The sequence below is a fragment of the Pongo pygmaeus genome, chromosome 21 (assembly GCF_028885625.2).
Source record: "Pongo pygmaeus isolate AG05252 chromosome 21, NHGRI_mPonPyg2-v2.0_pri, whole genome shotgun sequence".
NCBI lineage: Eukaryota > Metazoa > Chordata > Mammalia > Primates > Hominidae > Pongo > Pongo pygmaeus.
Genome location: NC_072394.2, coordinates 45,482,105 through 45,489,042, shown reverse-complemented (window position 1 = coordinate 45,489,042; position 6,938 = coordinate 45,482,105). Strand labels below are relative to the sequence as shown.

At 45.5% G+C, this 6,938-nt stretch overlaps 1 protein-coding gene across 12 annotated transcripts in view; it reads left to right on the top strand.

Moving 5' to 3' along the window:
- PTPRT (protein tyrosine phosphatase receptor type T) overlaps positions 1 to 6,938 on the top strand; it is a 1,135,643-nt gene that overhangs the window by 243,434 nt on the left and 885,271 nt on the right. The gene's annotated exons all lie outside the window — the stretch shown is intronic.

The window sequence follows — 6,938 nt, the reverse complement described above, 5'->3', positions numbered from 1 at the left end:
GGGGTCCTTCAAGCATCACTGAATTTAAGGACTCACATGAGGTCATCAGTTTCAGATCTTTCACTCTCTCTCTCTTATCTCTTCACTTTGCATTTTTTTTTGTGAGCTGACTGAACTCCTGGATGCACTCTTTACTTAGGGAAGCAAGATGGCCAAATCCCCATTTCTCTGAGCTCACTGGAAAAGAGAGAAGTTTCATCACCAACCATTCAAATCCTGGGCCACACTTGCATTGGCTTGTATTGGGCCACATGACCATCCCTGAGCTGTTCACTCAGGCCAGGGGCAGGTGAGGCTCTGAGAAGCCAACCCTGAGATATGTGCCCATACCTGGGGCAGGCTGGAGTGCGAAGGGGTAGTTCTCTAGAGGATGAACTAGGTGTTCCTAGATACAAATGATGATAAGATATAGGGCAGCTCAAACAGTACTGCCCTCCCTGGGTAGTAACTGAGGCCATGAGATAGTCTGGGAAAAGACTGTTGTTGAGTGAGAAGAGAAAGTGTCCTGGTGCAGGGCCTTGAAGTGCAGGGCCTTGAAGAGCATCTCATGGATCAGCCATGGAAGCAGACACCATAAAGAGGCTGAGATGGATGGAGTCCTCAGGGAGGTAGGAGGAAAACCATTGGCATGTCACTTTCTAGAAACCAAGGGAAGGATACAAAGAGGGAGAGAGTGGTCAGCATTGGAAATACCTTGCAGAAGTCAAGTGGGATTCACTCATTCATTCATTCAACAAATACATATATTGAGCACCTACTGTGTGCCAGGCACTGTTCTAGTACTAGGGATACAAAAGTGGACAAGACAGACATAATTCCCTGTTCTCATGGACTTTACATCCTAGATAAGGATGAAGGAGTGGTCATTAGATTCAGTGACAAGGTAGAGACACTCATCAGTGACCTTGGCAAGACAATTTCTGGGAGTCCTGGGGTGGTGTGGCCTCATGCACTGGATTGGAGAGTGAGGGAAAGGTATGAGGGTGGGCAAAGTGAATGAGCACAATTCTTGCAAGAAGTTTGGTGTGCAGGGGAGGAAAGAAAAGGAGCAAGGGCTGGAGTGAAAGAGACATTGAGGGGATTTTTAAAGTTTGTTTACTGTAATATGAAAGTGAGGCTTTCTCTCTTATTGTGTATATGTTGTTCTTCTGTGCCCTCAAACATTGCGATATTGTTTGGTCTGGTCCCCCAGAGAAGACCTCTCTCCTTGTCTATTTGCCTGAAGGAGATTGGCCTCTGGAGGGTGAGGGGAAGCATTAGAATTTCCCTGCTCTATGGAGAACAGGAGAGAATTCCTGCCATCCAGAGATGAGAGGAAGGGGACCCCTTCCCTTTTCTTCAGTGACTCTGCTGCCAGGGGCTGGGGGAAGGTTGGGCAGCATTGAAACTTTGCAAGATGCAAGGAGGGTGCATTTTAACAAGCATAAGTCTCTCTAGTCTAAACAACGAAATAATCCAACTTTCCTGTAAGCCTGCATTCTTGATTCCAAATTTCTTTTTCTCTCCCATCATGGCAGCTGCTTGCGAGTGGCTGGGAATTGGGCGGAATGCGGGTAGTACGGGCGCAGGGGTTGGGGAAATGTGAATAATTGACCCCTGGAAAATTCAGAGTTGATTGTAATTCACCTAATTTTGGAAGCACGGCTCAAAATCTCATACCTGAACTTCTCATGCAACCTCAGTCAGAAATCTCCCTGTAGCTGCTGTCTTTGACCTGAATCGAAGTGGCTGGTTCTTGATGTTGTACCCTCAGATGACATTTAGCACACTGTCTGGAGACATTTTTGGCTGTCAGAACTGTGGGAGGGGTGATCCTGGCATCTAGTGGGTAGAGGGCAGGGATGCTGCTAAAAATTCTAAAATTCACTGGACAACCCCAGGGCAAATACCTTGCTCAAAATGTCAACAGTGCGGTGATTGAAGTTGAGAAACCCCGTTGTAAATCCTGCTGTTTTTGTGTTGGATGGAAGTTGCCATGACATTGAGTGAAGAAAGAAGGGAAGATTTAGGGCAAGAATTATACCAGTATATATGGTACATGTTGCTGATACTCCCACTAGGAGGTAATGGGTGTTTTGTGCTGAGACTGAATTTTTTTGCCAGAGAATCTAATGGTTGTATTTATAGTGACAACTCAGGGCCCCTGTCTAAGGAACTGATAACATTCTGACCCTCTGTCATGTATGTAACATCTTTTGCTGATGCCACAGTGAGGTCAGACCACAATCTGTTGTACTTAAAATACAGCACAATTTAAACTTTTGGGGTTGGTTAGTTCTTGGGATTTCTGTGTTTGGTTTTCTGTAGCAAAAGTGCCCAGGTATGTAAATATTAAGGTTTTCCTTTCTCTTTGTGAGTATTGACCTCCCAGGACTAGCCATGGCTGGACTCTGGTGTCCTGAACGCGTCTGGTCCACATTCAGGCCCTGCCATCTGCTGTGGCACTCCTCAGGGTGATTCATTGTTTGGGGGCAAGTTCCCCCCAGGGATTGCCCACCTGTTGCAGGAGAAAATTTCCAGGTGCAATGATTCCGATGCCCCCATTTCTTAGTGGGTCTGAGGAGGTTGAGAAAAGGCTGGCTATCAGCTCTGTACTGTGTGCTGCTCTCTGACTCGACATCTCTAACTGGCCAGGGGCCCAAAGTTGCAAGGACATAGTGATCCCAGCTATATTGTGGATGAACCTCTAGAACATTATTCTAAGTGAAGGAAGCCCGACACAGAAGGTTGCGTATTGTGTGATTCCATGTATATGATATGATTCTGGAAATGTCCAAAAAAGACAGATCCATACAGACAGAAGGCAGATTATTGGTTACCAAGGACTGAGGAAGGGGAAATGGAGTGACTGCTTAATGGGTCGGGGGTCTTCTCTGGGGGTGATGAAAGGGTCTTGCAACTAGATAGATGTGTGATTACACAACATTGTGAATGTACTAAATGCCACTGAATTGTACACTTTAAAATAGTTGTTTTATGTTATGGGAATTTTACCTCATTAAGAGTGAAAGACCCCAGTGGTCAGAGCATCTCAGCTGGCCTGATCCAGACCACAGAGCCCTGGGTCCAGCACAAGGGGCAGCGGCCCTGTGACATGGGAGGAGGGGCCCTCCCTCAGAGAAGCAGGCACCTTGGAGGCCCTGATGGGGCAAGCCCTGCCCTCTTGGACACTGGAAGCAGGGAGCATCCGCTGGGGTTTTGTCTCTTCCATGTTTCATTGGAAGTGATAAATGAAGCTTTACATCTGCTTCATGGCAGATTAGTCCCAGGAGAAATAGCAGACGCCCTGGCAGACACCGTTAAATCCTCCTCAGTGGCCGGATTCCTGCAGGATATAAAGTAGAACAGGGGAGAGGAAGCATTCCTGCCAGTGGCCATTACAGGGGTGTGGCGGCTGGCGAGCCTCTTCCTGGGCCTGACACCCAACTGGGCTCCACAGATGCAGGGGAAGAAAATGAGCCCAGTTGTACTCACCATACCCTCTTTGTGTTCCACTGCAGGGAGAGCATGGACACTTGCCTTTAGTCCCAGAACAGAGATAAACTATCCAGAGCTGTGATTGGTGGTGGTACAAGTCAAACAGCTGTCATTTATTAGCTGTGTGCCTTTGGGCAATTTATTTAACCTCTCACACTCCAGTTTCCTCATCTGCAAAATGGAACCGGTGAGGCCTAGATCAATGTAGATAAATACATACATACATACATACATACATACATATGTATCTTTAGAGTTACATTATAATAAATGTAAAGATATATATTATCTTTACATAATATATAAAGTATATATATAAATATCACATATTTTATATAAATATTACATATTTTATAATATATACTATATATAAATACTATGTAACACACACACACACACATATATATATATATATGCACACACAGACACAACGTTTTATAATGTCTGGCCACAAATGACACTGGTGAATATTCATTTTATCCATAAAAATGTGGAGTGGGTTTATTCATTCATACAGTGAGTTTATTGAGCTCTTACTATGTACCAGGCACAGGGAATAAACAGCGACTCAGATGAACAATATTCTTTGCCTTCATGAAGCATATATACCACTGGGAGGTAGGATATCACAGACACGTATTTGCAAATTACAATAAATGCTGGGACTAAAACCAACCAAGTGCTTAATGCAGATAGTCTTCAACTGTGGACTTTATATATGGTAGTTGGGACAGATTCTCCGGGGAGATGATATGTAAACTGAGACCTGGTGGAAGAGAAGGCACCTCCTTCTCTTGGTCATGTGAAAAGTGGGGAGGTTTCCAGGTGGAGGACATAGCACGTGCAAAGGCTCTGGGCTGGGAGAATGTGTGGCTTGTTCAGGGAACTGTAGGAAGACCAGTGAGGCCAGGGAACAACAGCAAGTGGAAAGTAGCTGCAGGTAAGGTTGGAGGAATAGAATTGAGATGCTCTTCAGGTAGGCCTGGTGGGCCATCTCAAGGAATTTGGATTTTATTCCAGGATTAAAGGGAGGCCAGTGCAGGCACTGGTGTGATTGGATTTTTGTTCCAGGAATGTCACTGCTATTGGGAAGAAGAGCGGTTTGGAGAGCTTCGTGAGTGGGATAGGAAGAGCAGTTTACAGGTTCTTGTATTCCTGTCCATGTGGAAGCCAGCATTTCCTTTGCTTGTCTGCCTAGGAAGACAGAAATTCGAGCAGAAGCACTTTCCGCCCCCCGGCTCTAAAATCCTAAACTGTGATGTTTTCTCTGCTCTCCCTTGTGTGTTTCTCAGAAGTCTTCATGATTCAGTGGCAAGATAGTGGACCCAGGAATGTGGAAGGTGTTTCTGGAGGTGGAAAAATGCAGAGCTTTTCTGGGCAGTGGGGGCTAAATTTCAATGAGGTTTATTTATTTATTTATTTATTTATTTTTATTTTTTGATACAGTGTCTCGCTCTGTCACCCAGCTTGGAGTGCAGTGGTGCCATCATGGCTCCCTGTAACCTTGAGCTCAAGTGATCCTCCTGCCTCAGCCTCCTAAGTAGCTGGGACTACAGGCATGCGTCACTGTACCAGGCTAATTGTTTTTCAGTTTTTTTGTAGAGACAGGGTGTTGCTATGTTGCCCAGGCTGGTCTTGAACTCCCAGGCTGGAATGATCCTCCTGTCTTGGCCTCCCAAAGTGCTGAGATTACTGGTGCGAGCCACTGTGCCCGGCCTCAGGAAGGTTTGTTGAGGTGAACTATATGTTGAACGAGATTAATTGGATGGTGTATGGTGAAGCAGATGGCTTCAGATCCCTCATGGAGGAAGAAGGGGTTGTAGGAAAGTGAAAGATTCAGGCTGGGCTGGAGGCTGTGCTTCCTCATCCTTGTGCCTGATTTGCATCATTCCAGAGGACTGAAGCCACTCGGAGGTAGGGGTGTCCTAGGAGAGGCTGCTGCTGCTCATGCCTGGCACCTGGGAGGGGAAGGAAGAGTAACTTAGTCTTCAGTGGACAGCTCTTCTCATTAGGTCGAGCTTCCCTGCACCCGCTCAACTTTAGGCATGGGGCACAAGCTTCTGACCCGAAGGCTCTGCGTGCGTATCCATTCACAAGCCAATCCCCAAAAATGGTTGGCTTTAGAGCGGATGGGTCACTTCCAGGAGCTGATGATCTCTGATCTTACTGCCCTGGGATGATATCCATTGAGTGTCTGGGGACTTCTTGGGACATCTTCCACACTGTGACATTTTCCCAACCTCAGCCTTTTTGGCAGCCAGGCAACTCAGCTTCTGTCTGCCTGGATATTCTTGGAATGCCAGTCTTAGCTGAGGTGTGAACCCCTGTTGAAAGACTCTTTTCTTCAAGTTGCATCTGGGTTCTGATCTAAATAAATGGATGAGTGAAATGGTTTCCACAAAAAAACTGTAAATGACAACAAACCATCGGCCCTTCTCATGCAAAGTGGAAGTGCTAAATATTGACATCTGTGGATGCCAAGTCTCTGTTGCAGAGTTTAATATGCAGTTAGTGTAAGCTTTTCTTTATTAATTCAATGAGTATTTATGGAGTCCTGACCAAAGTAGTTAATAATAATAGACATTTATTGAACACTTCTTATATGCTGGGGAATACGTAAATATTCTACATGTATTCTTAAAATCCTCTATCAACTTGATGGTTAGTACCATCAATATCCCTATTTTGAGGATAAAATATTGAGGCTTGGAAGAGTTGGCCACTTGCTAAAGGTCATTTAGCCACAGTTAGTGAAGATAGGGTTTGAACTTAGGCTGTCTAAACCCAGAGCCAGCAATCATATGCCCATGCCATGTTCCCCAAGTGCCAAGCCCCATGCTGACTACCAGGGATATGAGAGAGAACGAGATAAAGCTTCTGCTCTCCTTTCACTCTTAGTCTAGTGCGAGGAGACAGACTTTAGATAAACATCTAGACAATTACAAAAACAATAAAGGCTGTGAATGTGAAGTATAGTAAGAGCACGTGGTGGGGTACCCAGCCTGTTCTGTTTTTGGATGGAGAAGGCTTCCATAGGGAAAAGAAATTTAAGCCCGGTGCATATCCTGTCTAGAAATACCACATTTGAGTTGTGTCATTTGTTTGTATATGTTCTTCTCTGGAAACTGTGGATGGGTTGGGTGTTAAAATGACCTACCTTTCCTCTTGGTTGCCCAGTGCCCCATCCTCCTCTTGACCCAGCCAGCCAGTATGGACATGGCATAACAAGTACTATTTTCAGGATGTCTTTGAGCTGGGCATCTGCAGATACTGCATGATATTTTGGGAATCAGGTCTCTATCAGTGGACTTCACAGGACAGCAGCTCCCCCTGGGTGGCCTGTATTTCACTCCAACTACAGCCATAGTGTTTCTGCAGCCTGAGTATTCTGTCTTCCGGGCTCAACCCTTTTCTCCTACCCCTATCCCTTGTAAAGAGTTGCATTTTGCCTTTTTTAATGG